Below are 22686 nucleotides of genomic sequence, written 5' to 3'. Positions count from 1 at the left end.
GCCCATAGTGCAGCATCCTGCTGCAAGCTCAGTGGATCATTTCCAAGTCAATGGAAACTTCCAGCTGAGCCATGCTTAGCAACTTCACTGCTGCCTTTCCTGCTCTGCAGAGCCCTTGTTTCTCTGCATTCTTCATGCCTCTTCTCACCTGCGCAGAGCATGGAGAAATCACCAGCAGCTGAGATCCAAGGCTGTTTTGGCTGCCACGTCATGGCTGTTCCTCCAACGATCAGCGATGTGACAGGCTTTGCTATACAGAAATCAAACACCATTAGCATGCATGACATCTTTTTTTTTTTACATATGGTCATTAGGCATCTGTGGTGAAAGATTTAGCTTTGGCTTCTGAGGCCTTTGTAACAGTCATCAGAGGGTGATGGCGAGGACAGCGAAGGAGGAGTGTGTGGCACTTCCCTTCTCCGCAGGAGGCATGTGCACACCTACATCCCAGATGACAGCAGCTTGGTACCCTCTTGACCTTCTCCTCTCCAGGCTGAACAAGCCCAGCACCCTTCTCTTCTGCCCCTTACTGTTTATTAAGCTGTGCATACCCTCTCAGACATCAAAGTGTTTTCTTTTCTTTTTTGCTACTTCTTCCTTGTGTAGTTATCTCCTAAACGCCTCTCCCATCATGGGTCACTCAAGTGCAAAGGGATTGCTTCTGACCACTTTCAACGAGAAAGTGAACCACCCTGAAGAAGCAGCCCAGAGACCCAGCCAGCGTCCCACCATCCAGATCAATGGAAATGTGCTGCAGAGAAGTGGTAATCCCAAGAAAAAGCCCACTTAAGCTCCCTGTAGGTCTCTTTGGTCTTTTTTTATTGTCCTTCTCAAACTCCTCTTGCTGGTGCTTAGCTCTGAGGAGACGCACTGCTCACAGGGCAGCAGGCTGCATTACCATCCTAAGAACACTCTGTCTCCAGCAGATCCTCTTTGCAGTCTCCACTTGCATGAGCTGTTGAGTGGTTAAGTGTGGATTCAAGCCTCCTTGTCATAGCCGGCTAGGCAGGCATTTCCCTGGCGACACCTGGTGCATCCTGCTGGAGAGGTGAAGGCCCTTGAGCCGACTGGAGTGGGGGAGCACACAGACCTAGGGGACTTCTCTTTGCCACTGTGCTTGACTACAAAATGTGCTGTGGCCTTAATCACACACGGCTTGTGCCTGTGACACAATAGGATACAATGTGAGACACAGCCTTTCCTGAGCCACCGAACAGCAGTTAAGGCTGTTTCTCTGCAGCTACTTCTCCATGATGAACCACAAAATATACCCTAGTTAGTGAATGGGAGGATTTAGCTGGTTTCAGTGCTTGGGAGCAACTAGTTTCTGCTGAAATCATTGGAAACCCCTGCTCACACATGAATCAGGCATCCAAAGTCCATGGTTCTCCACGCTAAGATGCTATAACAAACTATCCTGATGCATCCTAGCAGCCTAGGTACCAGGCCACTAAAAACTGCATGCTAAAAAGTTCCAAGTACTTGCTGATGCCAGTCTCATGTCCAAAAGCTGCCAGGCAAATCAGTGGAAATACCTGAGAAAGACATTTTCATGTAAAAATCTTGCCTTTCTCATCACTTTTTTATGCAGGCCACATTTTGTGTTGCTTGATTGTCCAAGGAAAGAAAAGCGCTGAACATTCAGTGAGTAGATCTAACGTGAAAAATAGGATTTGGGGGGTGCTTGAATAAAATTGAATAGGGAGGTGGACATACTCTGCAGCATGTTGAGGATGTCAGAGGCAGTTGCTGCAGGTTTCCTGCACATGCTGCAGAGAAGGTGATGCAGGACTACAATGCACTACAGAGGAACACAGCTTTTCTGACTTCTCTGTTTCCTAGGCTCCGTCCTCTTTTCTGCGTTCTTTTGTTTTGTTACTGCAGGAAAGACACTTTCTTTAAGAAAGTCCTGAAAACTCAGAAACATGGATCTTTCTAAACTTTCCAGTTAAATATTTACTGTCCCAGACAGAAAACGCTTCATTCATCAATTGTCTGAATGCCCCCACCTGGAAAAGAGTTACAGAGCCTCGAGATCTTTCAGCAAACAAATTCCCTCTCATTACTGACTCTGTGGGCATGACTGCTCTCAGAAAACTTGAAAGTCAAGCTGCTCAGGAGTGCTGCCCCTACATGTTTGCCTTGTACTCCAGCTTCCCTCTTCAGACTAAATCAGGTACTTTTTGTCTGGTTTGCCTAAACAAGTACAGCTGAGGAACGAATGCTGGAGCATTCCGGGGGGTTCAGCCAGGCTAGCCCCAGGTTTCTGACACTCCTTTCTGTATGATTCCTGTAAACTCCAGGTTAACCAGCAACACCTGCATGCTCCTCAGCACCACACAGAAATATCAGAAATGCTTATATATGTATATTTTTTATGTGTACTTGACCGTACTCCTATACCTTGCTTCAGGCTTGTTCTTTCACATGAAGTACAGCTGACATCTGCAAAAAGCTAGTTTTTAACCCAAGGTCAGACTGTGGGCTGCCCTGCCTGTGGAAGCAGGCATTTTAGGCCTTGAACTTGAGCTGCCTGCCTCTGAGAGGCCATGGGCTAAGCTGGAAATTGCAAAGGTGGCCGTGAAGGGCAAACCATTTCCTCTGCAGCCTGGACTGGTCCTGTCAGAGCTTCACAGGAAGGAGCACAACCCCACGATGTTCCATGGAGGTGTGGTAACCATCCCCCTGAGCATAACAGGCTGAAAGATGCCACGTTCAGCAGGAGTAAATAACTTTGCAATGTGCTGGGTGGAGGACATGACTGCAGTGTGGTGAGCTGAAATCAGTGCAATAGTCTAAAACCACCCACACCCCAGCTAGTGAACTTGTGAGCAGTGAGTGTGGTGCGTGTTAACAGTTTCAGTGAAATTTCAAAAACTGATACCAAATGTTTTTCTTTCCCAGCAATTCAGTTTATTTCATTCCTCAGATACTAAGTATTGACATATTTCAGAGCATCACAAAGAGAGCCTTCTGCTCAAAGGATAATGTGAATTCATACCTGATATGATTACTGTGCTGTTGGCTGGTTGGAGTAGCCCTTGGGAAAGATCTGGCCTACAGATTTTGCAGCATTGCTCCACAGTTATTGTCTGAAGCTTGTACCTATACTGGAAAGCAAATGGCAATACTGCAAGCAAACAGTCATTTGCCTAAGCCAGACAGGTTTCTCTGCAGCTGAAGAGAAAGTAGCCAGAGCATTATGTCTCCAGTGGTCAATGCCTATTGAAGAAATGTATGCAAGAGCATTTTGTCAGTAAAAAGAAAATAAATGGTAAAAAAAAAAAGAGAGAAAAAGCCAAACTAATAAAGGAGAGAGCGGAACATGTAAGAGAGAAGTAGCATGCTTTATTTACACGTTTGTTCAGTACTGACATGGAAGGGGGTCAGATGAAGGTGCTGCCAAATGCCAGGATGAAATCCTGCCTCTAAGTATCATTCTCTAACCTGTCCAGAGTCCAGATATTCACCACCACCTGACCACAAGGTCCTGCGCTGCTCACACTCCTGCTGCTTAATGCCTTGCATGGCAAACAGCACCTCTTTCCCGTGTGGGCTCCCACTGTTACCTGTGTCAGTCTCACATGGGAGAGGACATGAGCCATCATTGCAGGGACCAATTCTAGTCTGTGTGAACAGACTGGTACATACAGCCATAGAAGCATTAGAATATCATCAGAAGAAAACTTATGTTCCAAGGGTGGCCACAATTCCTGTGTACACAGCGGGGGTGGAAGCAGACATCATTTGCTGGCAGATTGAAGAGTGATCAGTGCAAGGCCACGGAGATGGTGGGTGGGTCTGGTGCACCTGCTGGAGAGAGGAGAGATGGAGGGAATCAGGCTTTGTCAGCATGGAGAAGGGATGTCTCAGGGAAGCCCTAATTGCAATGTCCTCTGACTTACAGACAGTTACCAACCTTCTCTTACAAGCTCACAGGGATGCCTTGTTTTAAAAAGTCTTGTTTTGACCCTTGTCCTAAGGGACAAATGGGACACATTGCAGCATGGGTAATTCTGTTTGCACGTAAGGAATAAAACAACAGTGGGAATGGGACAGGGCCAAAAGAGGTGGTGGGAAGTCCACTGCTGGACATGTTCAAAATTTAGCTGCTCAAGGCCCTGACCAAGCTGACCTTGCTTTGAAGGCAGTTGAGCTTGGAAAGGGGGGTGGGAAAAAGACCTTCAGATGTGCCTCCCCACCTGGATGTTTAATTCTGTGTGCACAGCCTGCAGCTCCCAGTCATGTGTTTATCATGCCTTAAAAAATAATTTCTGAGTAATCCTGAGGATTATTTACGTGACCCTGGGGCTCACTCATGTGAGTACCAAGTGTAGGACTTGCTCTTAATTGAAGAGCTAAATATAAATCAGCAGCCCAACAGGATTACTCAGTCTGCAGCAGTGTCTGTCAAATGGGCATGTGTGCTTTCCATTCATTTCTTTCAGATGTTGCTCTGATATAGCATTTTCTGCAACATCTGCTACATAGAATGATTGAAATCGGCAACTTTCCACCTGTTCCTGGTAGGAAGGAAGGTCAGGTCTACTTTCAGTGTGTGTTTCAGGTTTGTTTCATGTCAGGTTAGAGAAGTGCTGCAAATCAAGTTTTACATCATTGACCTGTTGATCTCTATTATCAAAATGTTTGGATGCACACAGAAGAATCCCTAATTCACCTTTACTGGTGCTTTGTGATTTCATGGGAGTGGGTCTTGTCAGCACCTCTGCAACCAGTTCATCTGTCTCAGCTTTTATGGACCAAGAAAGCTATTTTAATGTTAAGCAAGCTGGTTTTACTCTTATTCATTCACAGATTTTCCCCACACCACGCTCACACATGGGAATAGACAGGTCTATTCCCAAGTGATCTGGTCAGGATCACTTGGGATGGCACAGTGCATGAGGGACACCAGGTATCAAGTTTTTCATTGAGTCTCCTGCAGCCCCTGTTGGGGGTACCTCTTGGTAAGTTGGTTTTTGGGCAGGTCGTGTGTACTCTCTAGGATACACGTGTTGCTACAGGGGGATAGTTTTGCCTCTGCTGCTTTCAACATCATTTTTCCTTAGTTTGGGTTTCGTGAGAGGCAAGAAAGGAATGTGTTCTGGGCCCTGGTTGCCATCCTCCTGCTGTCAGGCCATACGGTCTCTTGTTTGTAAGTCACCACCTAATCTCAGCATAGGCCTCCTGGGCATGGCACAAGAAACTGCATTCAATCAAAACAAACTCTCCAACTTTAGGCCTGCTACAAGAGTCCTGTGAAATGCAATTAAAGGAGCTCAGAAAAATTCAGATTGGAAGGTATCTTTGGAGGTCTCTGTTCCAACAATCTGCTCCAAGCATGGCTGACCACAAAGCCAGATCAGGTTACCTCCAACAGTGGAGATCCCACCATCTCTCTGGACCACATCCAAGGACTGCACCATGCTTGTGTGATGATTTAATCTCTGTTTTCTCAAAAATTTTCTTGGATTGAACTTAATTCGGGATGCTGCCTGATCAGTGCCATCAAGCAGTGGAGAGGCACTTCCTTCCACTGGCTTTCAAGGACCACCCAGACCCTGGTTAGCCACCAAGGTCACAGCTGACCTTCCTTGCTGTCCACCAGGATTGCAGCCCTTCTGTCCAGACCAAGGGCCTCATTCACTGCTGGGCTCCTCACAGCCGGGGCAGGACACATCCTTTGCTCAGGCTGTGCTCCAGGAGGTTCATGGCACCCCATTTCTGCAGCCTGTTGAGGTCCATCTGAAGGGTTGTGTTCCCCTTCAGCTGCTCCCCCACTGTGGAACAATCTCCAGTGCCCTACATCCTCTCTTCTAAATTGTTGATAACAATATTAAAAATACTGGCCTGGTATTAACCCCTGAGAAATGGTATGTGTAGCTGTCTGCCAGCTACTCTTTGACTGATGGACCTCTATCCTTGAACCTAACAGCCCATCCAGTTTTCCACTCACTTAACAGTTCACCTGTGAAATCCATAATTTCATCAGTTTACCTACAAAAGTAATGATCAAAAACTCCAAAATAACTCTTGCAAAAAGATCTCCCTTCCTAAACCATCATAATTTGCAGACAGAAACTTTGTTTTTGTCAGTTTGATCCTTTGGTGTTGGCCCAGCCCAGGAATCAGCACGTTGGGTTTTGTGCCTGCTGTCTGAATACCCTGTTATTGTAACAAACTACACCCACTCGTCATTTAATACTGGCACCAGCAAAAGGAGTTTGTCATATGTGAAAACGAGCAGGGAAATCCATCTTTTGTAAACTCCTGAAGTTAGAAAGTTCATGTATTGTTGATCAGACAATAAAACAGGTATCATGAAGGAAAGGGACTGACAGTGCCTTGTAAACATAGTTTTACTAATTAGAAAAAAAAAGTAGCATTGATGCTTTTATTATCTTGGGACAAAAAGTGAGCTACTGGAAGGAGTTACAGGCAGCAAAGAAACATGGCTTTATCTGCAGGTTGGGTGTGCTTTAATCTGACATCCTGACAATGCTGTACGGTGAGTAATACCTAGAGTATGTCTGCCAAAGCTCTAGAGCCAAAGCACAGAGTCTACCTGTCACTCCAAAAAGGCCCAAATGAATAGCAGGACACTAATCCCTCGGGCACCACATAGCCTGATGCATCTGTCTGCTACAGTAGGGAGGGAGATGATGCTTCCTTTCAGATTGCTACAGGTATGGAGCTCCCACACACAGAGAAAAATGCACTGCTGCTAAAGCTTTCTGGTAATGGAAAGTAACATGCTTAAACTCCCAGGGCACTTGTAATTCACTGTTTCAGAACTAAAACTTACCTTTCTCAGGATGACCCCATACCTCCATGCATTTCAAAGTTTGCTTTGCTATGACGAAGTATTAGGTGAGAAGTTTAGACATTGTTTCTCTGCATGCTTCCCTAAAACCTTACCTGTTCCTTTTTAGAAAAAAGCATTTAACTGACAAATCCATGAATTGCTCATACAACTGGTGAACACTGTAAGTTATTAGATCTGAACCAATAAAAGCCTTTTCCAAATGATATATATAAAAATTTTGACTTTTACTTTACAGGAAATGTATCTCGAATTGTTTTCACACCACAATAAAAGTTAGGAGAAGATGTCACCTCTGTATTTGGTCTTTTTTTTGTAAGTCATTATTGTGTTAGTACTGGTGCTTACTGAGCAGGAAGTAATACTTACCCTCTCAATCAGTATTTCAAATAATCCTTTACAGAAGTTCCTGAAAACACCCAGCATCACCTTCCTCCTGAAAGGGTCCTTCAGATGGGCTTTTTCTATCAGTTTCTCACTTCAATCACCTTTATTTCCTTAACTAGCTGTGAGCACTGCGTGATCTACCTGAATAGCTTGGAATCTCTGCTAGTAGCTAAGGGCTGTGGATTTCACCCATTTAAAAAAGACAAACACATCTAATTGTATCTAGAATAACTCCATTGCAAACCAAACAACAAAAATAAGCACTTGTCTGTGAGAACTTTCTTAGTCAAGTCACCCTAGACACAGTATTGTCCTATCAGTTTTGCAGCTGAGAAAAGAAGCACATTTTTGGAAAAGTGTTCACAGATGAGTAAAATGAAACAATTGGCTCAGTCACTGCATGGGTACAATAGATTTCAAACCCATTAGATAGCAACAGGGAAGTTTTTCTGCAATTGTTCTCAGAAAAAAAGAAAAAAGTAATTTTAGTGCACAGTCAACTTTTGATCTCTGCTTCTTCCACTGCCTGGAATGGCAGGACCTGGATTTGTTTCGATCGTTTCATTATTGTCATGTATAGGAGAGATGGAAAGAGGTGCCTTTCTGGAGTGTTCAGGCACATATTTTAAATAGAGTCCTTTTTGCTACCAAATCAATTAAGTGTCTATGCTGTCACAGTGCAAAGCATTTCAGTGAAAAGGATGCAGCAGGAACATTGCACCTGCTATCAGGACAAGGCCCCTGACTTGCCTTCCTCTCTAGTGAATCCCACATCTCAGGAGTACAAAAATTTTCAGTCCTGCTTTTGGGGTCACAGATTTGAGCTCTGCTAGTTCAGCTGCAAGAGGTGTGAAAGGTGCAAAGCTGAGGGTCATCGGCAGACACAGACCTTGAGTAGCTTACCCTACTAAACCAAAAGACCTCTCTGTTGAATACTTACTTAGTAGATCAGTGACAACAGGGTACAAAGGCTTTACTGATCAGAAGCCACCTTTCGAACTCCACCCTGAAACCAGAAGCATGCTGTGCTGTCATGTGCATGTACAAAATACCCAGCTTAGCACGGATCTGCCATATCCTGCCCCAACTTCCACTTTCAGAGTGATTTAAGGTGGAGCTCATGTGGAGTGACTGTTATGTTGCATCTCCAGGTGATAACTGCCCTGCTGATGAAACACAGTGTCAGCACCTAAAAGCTGTGGCGGCAGTCTGTTGGGCAGTAGGAAGAAATAAAGAATCACTGCTACTCAATGCTACTCAGCCTTCCAGGAACAAGAAATCTAGCTCCTTTGCCTGGAGAGAGCTGCAGCTGCAAATGCAGACACCCCTCAACTACAAAGCAGATCTGCTTTATCCCTGTCTTCCAAGAACCAGCCAACATCCCATGTATCATAGTTGGATTAAGCTTTGACTTGTTTCTCTCTTCTGGCCCCCAAGCTCATCCCTGTGCCTGTATTTGGCAGCTGCAGCAGAGCTTGGTACTGCTGGCAGTACCTGGAGACAGTGCTGAGCCATGCAGAGGGAGAAGTGGGAGGGTAAGGGGGGAGAGGCAGTGGCTGCCCAAGTCTGCTTCACCATGGCTCCCTGCGCTAGCAAGCTCCCTCTAACAGGAATGCCATCAGCTCCCCTGGCCAAGGAGGGATGTGACAACTAGTTTACTTATTGGCCCCTCATAGATCGGTGTCTGTGCTTGGACTGTGGTAACTTTTGGGGCTACATTAAACTTACGACATGCAACAGGTTTAATTGTTGTACTGGAAATACGTCTTCTGCTTATCTTTGGAATCATTTCTCCTCCCCTCACCCCACCCTCCCCTGCATTTTGAAGACTTAAGTATCAAGTTCACATCTATCAGTACAAAAAATAGCAGGACATGCTCTATCATGTCCTGGACACTCTAAGCCAAAAAATGAGGGAGCTGCACCCTTTTCCCCTCATTTAGATTCTATCTTTTATATGCACTTAAAATGTTCACATAAAGCTTTATCACGCCCAAACCATTTCCGAAGCAATGAGCAGTCACATTTACTATTAAAATTTTGAAGGACTGTAATTCCATAGAAATTTTACCACTCCCTCTGACAGTCGTTTTGTATTTCTGATTCTATATGTGTCTCATAAACAAAACAGCCCAGAACATGTCAATCACATTATCAGCACAGAGAGGATTACTTAGAAAGGCACTTAGAATTTGCGCTGCACTCCTGGCGAGTCCAAAATAGCAGGTAGCCCATCTTACTCTGCAGTAGGATTAACACTGATGGAAAAAGTGTTAGGACCTTTCTGGTGTTCATGTAACCCAATCATCCTATGAATTTAGAGATGCATAAAATAACAGATACTTTAGTTGGATATGTATGAAAAAAACCTCACAACTTTACTTTGGAGTACCAAAACCTACCCATTCTTTCTGTAAACTTCAAAGTTTGAGCTGAAATGGAATTTTCCCTTGAGCAGTCTTCAGGACACTATGCTAGGCCGGTTTGTGAGCCCAGAAGTTTTACTATTCCATGTTTTTTCCACCAGAGAAATGTTGTATTTTGGTGCATTGTGGACCATTACTTAAAATGGTTTCATAGCTTTGAGGCTCAGCACTTCTAGAAGGCCTGCTTTGGGTACCTACACCCTGAGGATCTCAGACACCAGGGAATTGAGTCCTGTCTTGATTTTGTAACCACAATGCAAAACAGCCAGTTGAGCTTTAACTCCAGGAGCTAAATAGTTGTAACCAAACAGGTGGAATTTCATTTTTGCCTGCCTAGTTATCTCCTCAGGCACGTAAATGTGACCACTTTCACAACAATGAAATTAGGCTGAGACACAAAAAGTCATAAAGACCTGTGATTATGGAATAGTTAAAGCCAGGATAAAAGCATTACCTTCCTCTTTATATACAGGAAAAATTTATTTCAAAACCCATGGGGAGTATTTTCTTAGAACATGCCTGCAATTTTGCTAGACACAAGTCATACCCCCAGAGACAGAGGCATGTTCCTGGATTGGGAAGTCATCTTCAGGTCCTGAAGAGCCCACAAGGTTAATCTAATTATCATCAGGTTATTATCATCAGACAACTACGGCAAAAAGGCTTGACAAAAGATATTTCTTGACTGTGTAGCTGATATGATCTTCAGGAAAAAGCCTTACGAATTTTTGATGTTGATACGGAAAGTCCAATCTGGACAGCAGCAAGGTTTTCCTTGATGTGCAGAATCCAACATGCAAAAGTCAGAGCAAGAAGTATCAAAGGACAGTTCATGATTTCCTTTCTCAGTAAGAGATCAGGGTTGCAGGTCAGCCCCTTTCTGCTGAACACCTGTGAACCTTGTGCACTGGGTCATCATCAGTGCATTTCCACTCCCTCCCCAGCAGAATTTCTGCACCTCGGGAAGGACAGGGATCACCTTGATGGTTACGCCTTGAGCCTGACTGCAGGCAGGATCAATTGCAAATCGTGTCTTCTGTCACCCTGTGTGCTGCTGGTACATCTCTCATGAGCTGAGTAACTCTCAGTGGGGCTCAGTCCATTTAAGCATCCGTCAACCAAGATGTGCTGCAGCATTGTGTCAGCCAGCATGTGCAGGGTGTGCTGCCACAAGCTCTGATGGATTTCTTGGAGTCTTACGGTGCTCCATACTTTTCTAAAAGCCATGCTTCCATGGACATAGAGTACATAAGTATTTCAGCTTTCAACTAGTGGTAGGGAAAACATGACATTTGAACCCAAAGATTTGGAGGAAAAAGAATTTCAACTTCAAGTCCGGTCTTGAATGCCTAGTGGCATTTCGTGATGGAGTGACTCCATCAACAGACAAGGGAAGGGCTACAGATAACATTTATCAGGACTTCTATAAAACCTTTGGCATGGTTCCCCACAACATCCTTCTCTAAAATGGAGAGAGATGGATTTGATGGGTGGACTGCTAGACACTTAAGAAAGTGGTTGGACTGTCACACCCAGAGGGTAGTGTGGCCAAGAGCTCAGAGTCCCAATGGACATCAGTGACAAGTGGTGTGCCTCAAGAGGCTGTATTGGGACCAGTGTTATTTAATACCTTCATTAATGACATAGACAAAGGAATCAAGTGCACCCTTATTGAGTTTGCAGATGACACCAAAGTGAGCGGTGCTGTTGACACTCCTGAAGGACAGGATGCCAACCAGAAGCACCCGGACAAGCTCGAGAAGTGGGCCCATAGGAATCCCATGAGGTTTAACAAGACCAAGTGCAAGGTGCTGCCCCTGGGTCAGGACAACCCCCAATATCAGCACATCTGGGGATGAACAGATGGAGAGCAGCCCTGTGAGAAGGCCCTGGGGGTGCTGGGGGATGAGAGGCTGGACATGACCCAGCCATGGGCACTCACAGCCCAGAGAGCCAAACGTGCCCTGGGTTGCATCCAAAGCAGCGTGGGCAGCAGGGGAGGGAGGGGATTCTGCCCCTCTGCTCTGCTCTGGTGAGACCCCACCTGGAACACTGCATCCAGCTCTGGGGTCCCAGCACAGGAAGGACAGGGACCTGTTGGAGTGAGTCCAGAGGAGGCCACCAAGTCAGCCAGACAGCTGAAGCACCTCTCCTGCGAGGAATGACTGAGAGAATTGGTTTTATTCAGCCTAGAAAAAAGGCTCTGGGGTGACCTAATGGCAGCCTTCCAGTGCCTAAAGAGCTTACAAGAGAGTTGGAGAGGGACTCTTTACAAGGACATCCAGTGACAGGACAAGGGATAATGGCTTCAAACTGAGAGAGAGTAGATTCAGATTAGCTATTAGGCAGAAATTCTTTACTATGATGGTAGTGAGGCAACAAGTTACCCAGAGAAGTTATGGATGTCCCATCCCTAGAAGTGTTCAAGGCCAGGCTGGATGGAGCTCTGAGCAACTTGGTTTAGTGGAAGGTGTTCTTGACCATGACTGGGGGATTAGAACTAGGTGATCTTTAAGGCCCCTTCCAACCCAAAGCATTGTATTATTCTGTGATTATTTTTTAAAAATTTACTGTTACAAGATAACACCTTGCCTTAAATTTGCTTCTGCTTCACAGAAGGAAATTTGGGGCATAATGTCACAATCAGATGTGGCTGTGCACGTATTACAATACAAAGCGAAGACACACATCCAATTCAACTACAAGCAATTACGTGTAAGTGCCCACTCTTCTGGGAAGATGCATTTATGTGGAGTTCACCCTAGATGCCTTTTCTGCTTATTTGTGAAGCCTGCTTATACAGGAATGAACTACTCCAAACACACAAACACAGCTTGACATGACCATCTTCGGGGCATCCGATCTATTCCTGGCATTCAGAGATACAAGGCACTGCCAAAGAACAAGGAAGCAAAAGAATCAGCTTGTTACATGTTCTCAATAGATAAATCCTGGGATTTCAGCCGTTCCTGAAAATCTGTTTAATGAGAATGGATGTGTGATCTGCTATTCTGACTACTCAAAACCTTGAAAATAATCAAGATGTCATTGATTTCCAAAAGGCAAAATAAAGCTGTTCCTAAACTCTTCCTCCTCTGTGCAATCCTGAAAAAAACTTGATGCACGGAAATATGCATCAACTTTAATACTAGAGAACTCAGCAAGAGCACTTCCAATTGCCTCTGGGGAAATGCAAACTTGCTTTGCAGTGTACAGAATTTAGTCAGCTAGCAGCTTACATGAGCACCTTCTGGTTTTGGAGTGATGAGTCAAATCTCTTAGTTATTTCTGTCATAAAAGAAATTATTTTCTACATTTAAAAAAAATCTTATGGTAGACGGAGGGGAGCAAGGGGGCTGTACAAGAGACTTGATCCTTTTGGGGTTTTTTTGCTTTTGCTCATGGTAAGAAGATCTCACTTCTCAGAGACAGATGAATCTTCTGGAACCTTGACTCTTCCTTGCCTTGTACTGCTGTATAAACAGGAGACAGTGAATGGAAAGCTGTACGAGAAGGCAAGTCTCCCATATGAAGGCTGTTTTAACCTCCTCTAACAACCCGGTTGTCACAATGGAATGAAGCAGAAAGACCATCTTTCCTACACATAGGTTGAAGAGGCATTTTGTGCCCATGTAAAACCTGTGCCATAAACAAAACCCCTGACGCTGGTACAGCATCTGTTTTTTCAGCAGAGGGCTGGACTGCACCACTGCTCCTGCTGCTCCTCAAGCAGCCTCAAGCTGTATTCCTCTGAGGAAGACTAACTGAAAGCGGGAGCAGACTGACTCCAGTGTGCTGTACCACTGTGCCTATTAAGAGTTGGTCAAGCTTAATTGCATACACAGAAAAGTGTATCCCACACTACAGCAGCTAAAACCAGTGGTAAACAGAAAAATGTAGGTGCAGCTGTTTTTTCCCCACAACCTTCCTAATTAGGTCTAAAAATGTCTGTAAGGCGAGCCCTGCCCCATCTTTCTGAAACCAGTCACTACATGTGCTTGTCAAAAGTACTTGCGCCCCATTCTGTAAAAAATGCTGGTTAGAAAATGCAAAAACATAGAGTGAAACAACGTAAATATCAAATAATAAAAAGTCATTAAGAAATGTTTCTAAACACAGGGAAGGTGGCAGGATGTCGGTATACTGGACTTGCACAGAGGATTTCTAAAAAGCAGTATTATTTCATGTATGAGTGTAAGACAGAATATATGAATTGGGCAAGGATTATAGCCCTGTGCAGCTAGAGGTTTGTGGAGAACTCTCAAAATTAATACAGCAAACAACAGGAGCTCTGAGCCAGTGTCTTGTCACTGTATAGAAGCATACTCCACTGTTCCTGTGTGTTCCAGACAGCTTTCAGCAACAGAAGGCACGCATTGTGAAGATGTGCCATCACTTTCCTTTCCACACAACTGCCAGACCCAGCAACAAAACATAACATCAGGACACATCTTAAAGACTGTCTAGCACAAAGCATAACCAAACCCTGCACAGAGTGGCTGTGCCCCTCTGCTCTGCACATCTGGAATTTTAAAGACAAGTTTTGGGTTCCCCAAGAGATGAGAGATATTGATAGACTAAGGAGTTCAAACACAAGATCACAAAGATGTCCTGGAGATGGGAGTGCAGAACACTACAGGTAGAAGTGGAGGAAACTGATCTTCAGCCTGAGGAAAAGACTGCAGTAGGATCAATTTGCAGTCAGCCACTGCCTACTCGACCAAGAGACACCTCTTCTCTGAGGCACATGAGGAAATGGTGAGACAACAGGCATGAGCTGCAACACAGGAAATTCTAGTCGGATATAAGAAAAAAATTCTTTCCATCATTGGTGCAGACAAGGCCCAGATAGGAGGTGATGGGACTTCTGTCCTGGGAAATAATCCAGAGTAGACAGGAGAAGGCAACCTGACCTAGCTTTAGTGAGTCATGCTTTGAGCAAGGGGTGGACTGGGGGCCTCATTATGTTCCTCTTCTAATGTAAATTTTCCATGCTTTTAGTGACCCTCAGGTGTGGATTTTACAGTTTTTGGATTTGGGGACAAAGCATTTCTGAGCTTCATAGCCTTTGGAGTAATTGAAAGAGGGCCTGTTTTGCATGTCTGTGAACTCAGCAGGGGTTTGAGTATCCATTCTCTCACTCAACCACTACCACTTTTTGCTGTGAGGCTTTCAGAGCCAGAACATAATGATATGTTGGATATGAGATACAAGTTTAAAAGACCCCAGCCCACTTTTTCCACTGAGAGCACTAAAAAAATGAAGTTGTTTGCCCTCTGCTTTTCTTTTTCTAGCTCCAGTCCCTACTTTCTGTGGGCCTTTGCATCTTGGTCTGTCACCACACCCAGAAGAGCCAGTCCTGAGCCTCCTTGGCAGCAGGCTCAGCCAAGACAGGGATGCATACCCTGGTGCTGCCTCCCACCCCAGTGCCCTTGTCCTAGATGTTAGTAGTGAGGCAGGATGGAGGCACACCAAGGTGGTGTGGGGCAGTGCCATTACCCCCTGGCCCCTCTACAGTCCCCTCATTGCGAGGTGGCCGCTAATGAACCTGGCCTTTGGAGCCACTTTGGGCTGCCCAGGAAGTAACGGTGTCCAGGAGAGGAAAGTTACTGCTGGAGAGGCCTTATCTCTGCTAGTCTTTGTGGTCCATGCCTTCCTTCACCCAGGCCTTACCCTTTCCCTTCTCCCAACCTCACTCATATATTTCTGTGCCCTGCTGTAGCTGAGGCACCTACCTGCACTTTTTTCAAGAAGAAGAAGAAGTCACTCATCTTTTGGTTTGTTACATGTGTTAACCCACTTAACAGCACTGCTGGAAGGGGACAAAAAATGAAAGCCTGGAAGGGAAATACCTCTTCCATTCATTTCTATCTCAGTTTTTTCAGCTAAAACATGAGGCAGGTGCTAGTCTCACTCTTCCTTTTTTAACACTAAGCAAAGAGTTGGAATAAGCTGGTAGGACACACTGCGGGAAGCTTGTGGGCAGAGCCACTGGCCAGAAAGATTTGCTTTCATAGGTGTGTTTCTTTGACTTGAAACATTATTATTATTCTGTAAATGGGTTGACAAGGCAAACAAGCACAATTGCTTCGTAGGCAGTCAGTATGGACGCGGAAAGAGTCCCTTTGCCCATCCCTTCCACAGACAGCTACTGCCTTCCCACAATACTCCCAGTACAGAGCCTGTCTAACATGTTATTTTGTATGAAGAATTCAGCCAAATGAACCATGAAGCAATGAGACAGCCAAAAATGAAGCAAGTACAAACCATGCCCACAGCAGCAATCAGACAGGTTGAGAACTGTCTGCTCCTCCTTCATGGATGCTGTGATGAAGACCTGGCTGCACCAGTGTGGCAGAAGGACTCTCATGAATGTTGTTCTCACCAGGAGCAAAGAGCAGAGTATCAAAGAAATAAATACCCTCCTTTGCCCTTTTTCTTCCTTGCTGGCCCAAATTCCTTCTCTCTTTAGTTTCCAGCTCCATTCTCATTGCTGAACACAGCTAAAGAGCATCTGTGCCTTCCCGAGCAGCCAGTCAGCACCCACCATGGGCCAGTCCTGCACAGTGCCATTCCTGAAATCTAAGGTGTTGTTGGGGCCGCCAGAAGACTGCCAGCATAGACAAGCCTGTTTTCACTGTCAATAACTTATCCTTAGATTTCCTGCATATTCCCAAGAGCTGAGCTACATGGCAGAAGAGCTGAAGCTGTTGGGGAGCTGGATGGTTTGCATGGCAACTCTTACATCTACAGAAGCCACCACAGCTGTCCTTACCTGGGCAAGGGCATGAAGCCTCCAGACTTCTTTCCCTTTGGTGGCTAAAGGCCCTGAGATGCACAGCAGATTGGGAGGTAGCAGGGACAGACACTGTCAGCCAACTCCAGGGTATAGCCCTGAAGGATGCACCCCGGCAGGCCATGCTGTTCCAGTGTTACCAACACACTGGTGTAGGTCTGTTCCCCACAGCCCTGGCAGGAACATGTCCTAGCTCCTGCGTGATGCTGGCTTCAAGGTACCCCTCCTAATAACCTCTCACCTAAATATGTATAAACACTCACAACATCTGTTTTGACAGTGTTGCTGCTTAGGGGCAGGCTTCAGTCAGTGGAAGGAAGGGCAGTGCCCAAGGGCTAGAAATTCAGGTAATCTGGTGGGTCACCTGTGTGAGTGGGACCTTATGTGTGATTGAAATGGGTCTGACTTTGAGGGGATATATGTGAGGATTGTTACAGGAGTTTCCCAAAGGTACTCCCAGGCCTGGGTATTGTCTGGGAGTGTCTGAGCCAAAGCAGTGGCAAACACAGTGAGGGACACCACACAGAAACAATAGTGGTGGTATAGTCAGGCCAGAGCCCAGGTCCTGCCACACTGCAAAACACCCATACCCTGAAAAGTGGGGCTGATTCTACCTTCCTCCATCCCAGCAATCTCCAGGGACTGAAAAACAGTGGCAGAACTGCTACGACACATGGTCAGATAGATACCCACAGTCGAAGAGGTTATATGAATGATATCTCCCTGCACCACTCAGCTTTCCTCCAATCCTGAGAGTCTGGATGCCACCTACCCCAGTGTTTCATCTCATGGCATGTGTTTCAGTTGTTGCCAGGAGAAGCAGCTTTGTCCTGCCAGGACTTTGAGAGAAGGTTAATCTCCAATGACTCCTTGATCAAGAAAACAACTTGATTCCCCCAGTGGACATGGATTTGCTGCAAGGAATAAAAAGGGAGCACAAAAACGCTGCCCACCCTTTGTGTTTGTTAAAACACTTCCTTTGATATGCAGCCACTGGAAGAAGCTCTCATATGTAGAAGATCCCCTGCAGGATTTGGTGGCTGTTAAAGGAAAGCATAGAGCTTGTATTTAGGTGAAGTTTTGGGTCATGAAGCTAAACTGGGGGATGGGGAAGGACAGGTCCCTGGGATTTAAGACCAAAGCAGCATACCTGTCAAGTCTTCTCTTATCACAGGTGATGCATATCTCATTGCACTACAGAGCTGCCCTATTGTTGTATGTGTACCTAAAGTGTCACCATAATGGCTGTACTTTGACCTGTGGGGGTAGCTCCTGGGCAAAGACACCAGAAACAATGGTTTGAAAGAATGGTTTAGATAAAAACTTGCTCCTTGCTGCTTTCTGGGCTATTCTTAAAGCAGAGTTTTTTCTTGTCAGCAGTATTTTATGACTTTGAAGGAGAAAATATTCTAACAGAAAGAGAGGATAATTCTGTAAAAAGCACAGGGCATCTTACTAGCATAACATTCCTAGTAGAAAATTACTGCTTCATCTGTTCTCCTGCTGCCCCCCTGAGTGCCCATGGCTTACTTTAGGACAGACACATCTGCACAAAGAGCAGCTCTTGCTCTGAGTGCCACAAGCCTCACACAATAAGCTTCTGAGTTCTGGGCTGTGCCAGCAAAAATGGGGGCTAACTCCTAGGCCAAGTCCAAACCCGTGTATTTACAAATATTTAAGAGATGCTGAAAGCAGATAGAAAATCCTGCCAGTCTTCACCCATCTAAAAGCTGAGTGCTTTTCAGCCCGAGCTGAATTTTAACTCTTCTCCCCAAACACTGCGTCCCCCCCGCACAGTGATTTCCTTTGCAGAAGGCAACTCAGAAAATAAAATAGCTCCATTTCTTCCAGGGATGTCTGAGAAGCCATTTTCTAACAGTAAAACTGACAGATTAAGCTGCTTTAATAATTACGGTATTACCTTGACCTGAATTGCTTTCAGGGCTTGAGGATTCTGCTGTGACCCTCTCACGTGAAAGTGCTTGCAGGGGGAATGACTCCAGTGTTTGTTACCTGTTGTGGGGCCTCCAGGGTCCATTGCAAGCTGCTGCAAGAACTCTCTTCTCCTGCCAGATGTTTCTGTAGCAGCCTCACTTCATGGGTCACATCACTTCTAAAGGGCCTCTTCTACTTTCCAGTCTTCCTAGTCCCACTGCAGAGTAGCTCTCGTGAGTGCCCCTGCCTTAGAGGCCACCACTGAAACATCCTGCATCCTCTCAACACCTGGAGCTGACAGAGCCATTCCCACACATGGGATCAGTCTGGACTCTGAAACTGGCCCTGGTAATGAAACAAATATGTAAAACTACTCCACATACATCTGTGGGGCCGTCTGTGTTACTCTCCCAGTGACAAATGAGTGAGTTTTCAGAAACTGTCTTCAGCAGTATCTTCTGACCATTGTAGGCAGGAAAGAAAAGAGGGAAATTAAATAAAAAGAGCAATTTTTCTTCAAAAGTGCTTTCATAATACAATTCTCCTCCTTGGGGCAGGGGGAGGGACTGTCTCTGTTTCCAAGTGCATCTCAGCAAGCAGAAAATTAGGCAACATGGAAATGGTCAAGCCACCACTGGGACCTTCACTGAAGATGCCTAAAGGACTAGGGCCTGGAAAAAGCATAAGGTGACAGTGGTGCTGGTAAAGTCTTTTCCAGGTCATAATTTTTGTCTACATCACTGAGAAGCCTTCAACAACGAGAAAAAACATTACATAAACAATCAGCCAGTTCTTTCCTCCTTGCTAAACATATCCAAACACCCTTTTAAATCTCCTCTTTCACATGCCTCTCACAATGCCAATGGAGTAATGTTTAACCTTTATCTCCCTGGCTCAGAAAGGAGATGGAAGAACTGGAAAAGGACAGAAGTATACTGGGAGGACAATGAGAAGTAAGAAATAGCCAACTATATGAAGACATGGTGGTCTAGAAAAGAGATGACTAGCATGAAAGCAGATCCTCTCAGCACTGAGAGGCAAGGAGAAGGTCAACAGGCAGTTAAGTACTCATGTGTCTCCCAGTACAAGAATAAAGAGGCAACAAATGAAACCAGCAGATGGCAGCTTCACATTCAGCCAGAGGATTAATTTCTTCTTACCACACACAATCCAGCTGTGTGACCCATTATTGTTAGTCGTTGTAGATCCAGTAGTCTTGCCTGGATTTAAAACCCACAAGATAAATTCACAGAAATAGATGGACAAAGTAACAGGAAAAGACAAAATCCACCAAAGCAAATACTGCTGTGACCAGGAGGACCCAGAAAACAGTAAGCAAGAGCATGAGACCCTCTCCTGGGGCAGCCAACCATGGTGAACCATTCACTGAGAACTACACACAGCTGGACTGTGTATGGTGAGAAGAAATTCATCCTCTGGCTGAATGTGAAGCTGCTGTCTGCTAGTTTATTTGTTGCCTCTTTATTCTTGTTGCCCCACTTTATCCCTGTGCATTATTAATTACTGCTGTCACTGAAAACTGGCCATGGCAACTTCCTATCAGCACATTGCCTCGTGCCTTCTAAAGAAAATGTGCCCTGCCTTCACATTACCTGCTGCCAGCTGACTGGAGGTTAACTTATTCCTGACTGTGTTAAAGAGATGTTCTCGGCTCAGTCCATTCTGCAAAACATATTTTGCTTAGCATGGAAAGGAGACAGCTGAGGAGGGTCCTAGCTACAGTCTCCCACTGCCTATAGGGCATTACAGGGAAGGTAAAGCCAGACTCTTCTCAGAGGTGACCAGCGACAGGGAAGAAAGTCCTGCAGAAGGGGCACAAGGGGTTTGGATGTGACAAGAAAGCTTTCCTTGAGAGCAGTGCAGCCCTGGGACAAGCTGCAGAAAGGTGGTGGGATCTCTGTCCTTGAAGATATCAAGCACTCAAGCAGATGACGGCCTGAGCTACCCGACCTAGCATTGTAGTGAGCCATGCTGGGCACACAGGCTTATATTGAACACTTCCAGAGATGTCTCCTAACACAAATCTTTGTCAGATTTTGGGAACCATATACCATCCAGCATGACCAGCCTTGAAAGACAGAACTCACCATCCATGTTTAATGAAAAATGTATGTGCTGTTGACAGGGGAACAACATCCTCCATGCATGATTGTGACAACAACTCACAGACACTATGGGTGATTTGGTGCTCAGCCATCACCTCCCTGGCTCACACAGCCTGCCCTGCAGTACAGGAAAGGATCTGCACAAGGGAGGAGCTGTACCTGGCACATACACTGAAGCACCTTTTCTGACTGTCTCATTGAAGAATTATCTGTAGTAGTGACTCCCACAAATGTCACAGGTGTTGCCTTGTCCATGGTAAGGGCAGGAAGCCATGAAAAATCACACACGGCATGTACCAGCCTTCATGTGGTGCCCTCTGGGGAATACTTGAAAGTTTTAAAGAAAACAGAAGCCATCTCTCTTATGTCTAATTACTCTTTAAACAAAAACATCACTACTAGTTCCCCCCAAGCTCAGTGCCACATTATGCTAGGTACAGGTACACCAGACTGTACAGCACCATTTCCACTGCCCTGAGGAACTGTAGTCCAGACAGAAAAGGTGGGAACCAGCAATTTGCCTGTTGTCCCACATGGAATCAGGTGGACAGTGGAAAGTGGTTCACTTTACCCCTAAGGGAGAGAAACAGGCAGCTCCTGTGATTCAGCCCTTCCTAAGACACAAATCCAAATCATCTGTAGCAGTCTCCCATGGACTCCAGGTAACAATACCATGGACAGTTTAAAGGACCAGCTTTGATGAGAATTTTTGCATGGCTGCAAGAATGAGCAAAATCATCACGCTAGAGAGACACTTGCTGGAGCTAACAAAAGAGGTATCACGCACATGAGAGTGAGATCTGCAGCCTTAGCTGAATCCCCTCATAAGGTCTCCCCCACCCTCTCAGTAATAACAACAACATTATTTTTCTATCTCTCTTTCTCCCCCTTCTGTCTGTAATTTGTTCTTCCTGGTGGAAGGGAAAGGAAGTATAAATGATTACAACACTGACAAGTCCTGAACAGCATCTTCTGTCACTACCAGTAAACCTTCGGAAGCAGAACAGACCTCTGACACGGCTTTGAGGAATGTGGAGATGCTATCCATGTGCTTCTTTACCAACTGAAAACTGTAAGCATGAAAGCAATTCAAACTGTGCTCCTCTTTTTCTGTCTTTCTTATTTGCCCAGTTTCTGGCACATCTCAGGTATTTACTAAACAAATTCACAATTCTTTAGCAATGAATGTACTGAGATGGGCCAGATCTAACTACTCAGGCAGGCAAACTAAGGTACACTTGCTGTGTCCTTTTGCAATGAAGAAACTCAAAGCACTTACTCTTCCTGTGCAGCTGGACGGCCCAGAAGTAATTCAAACTGATCTAGCAATGTGTAGACTGCAGTATCACAATGGTGGTCAAATGTTGTTATCTTGTGAAAGATTCTTTACGTGGTTGTGGCTGGAGACAAAATGCCTCAAGCAGAAATCTGACACAGGATTTTTTCATCCTCAATCGGACTCTCAGCTGGGAGTAACAACATAATAATCACTAACACTTTTTTATAAGGCTCCCGTATTCCTACCAGATGATGTCTCAATGCCTCTGTGTTGTGCAGCAGTTTCACAGTGAGCGCTACATATGAATCCTGGACTTACTGAGCACACACAGGAAGATTTGATGTGTGTGCCAAGACCAAAAAGGACTGTTTGAGCACAAGCAGCTGACCCACAGAAATAATGAACCAAGGTTTTCCAGGTTCTAGGTAATTTTGGATTCACTGGCTGTACAAGAAAAAATAGGTTGTGGTTGCCTCTCAGGATGTGTGGATATTGACTGTGCCGTTGGAGATTATTGCTGCATTACACAGCATTACTCTTCCAGCAGTTTACCAGACACTCACAAATGGCTGGAAAAACATCCCAGATTCTGTTTTTTGACCTGGACAAAATTTCTGCATGGGAAAAGGAGACTTGATTGGGGATTCTGGTTCTACAGATACTCTCCATATACTGAGGTCTCCAAAATTTAAGAAAGGCTACACTTCAAATTCACATTAAACTCACAGGGGTGGTTGTCTACGTCTCATCATAAGCTGGACTACACACTGCTAATCAACCGAGCCGGTGTATGAAGAGAGACAAATGATGCATGACAATCCACCATGGAGCCACTTTCTACAGAAGATGATAGAAGGTTGTGGTGTCTCCCTCACTGGAGATACTCAAGAACTGTCTGGATGCAATCCTGTGCC

At 45.2% G+C, this 22686-nt stretch overlaps 1 long non-coding RNA gene across 1 annotated transcript in view; it reads right to left on the bottom strand.

Annotated features, from left to right (window-relative positions):
• Window positions 1-3328: 3328 nt before the first annotated feature.
• The window catches only part of LOC309585465, a 29512-nt gene continuing 10154 nt past the window's right edge, over window positions 3329-22686 (bottom strand). Inside the window, exon 3 of the long non-coding RNA XR_014227295.1 lies at window positions 3329-3813. This is a non-coding gene — a long non-coding RNA (uncharacterized lncRNA). The remainder of the gene's footprint in view (window positions 3814-22686) is intronic.

Source organism: Coloeus monedula (genome assembly GCF_965178545.1).
Source record: "Coloeus monedula genome assembly, chromosome: Z".
Classification (NCBI taxonomy): domain Eukaryota; kingdom Metazoa; phylum Chordata; class Aves; order Passeriformes; family Corvidae; genus Coloeus; species Coloeus monedula.
Note: the sequence above shows the minus strand (reverse complement) of the source record. Positions and strands in the feature narration are given on the sequence as shown.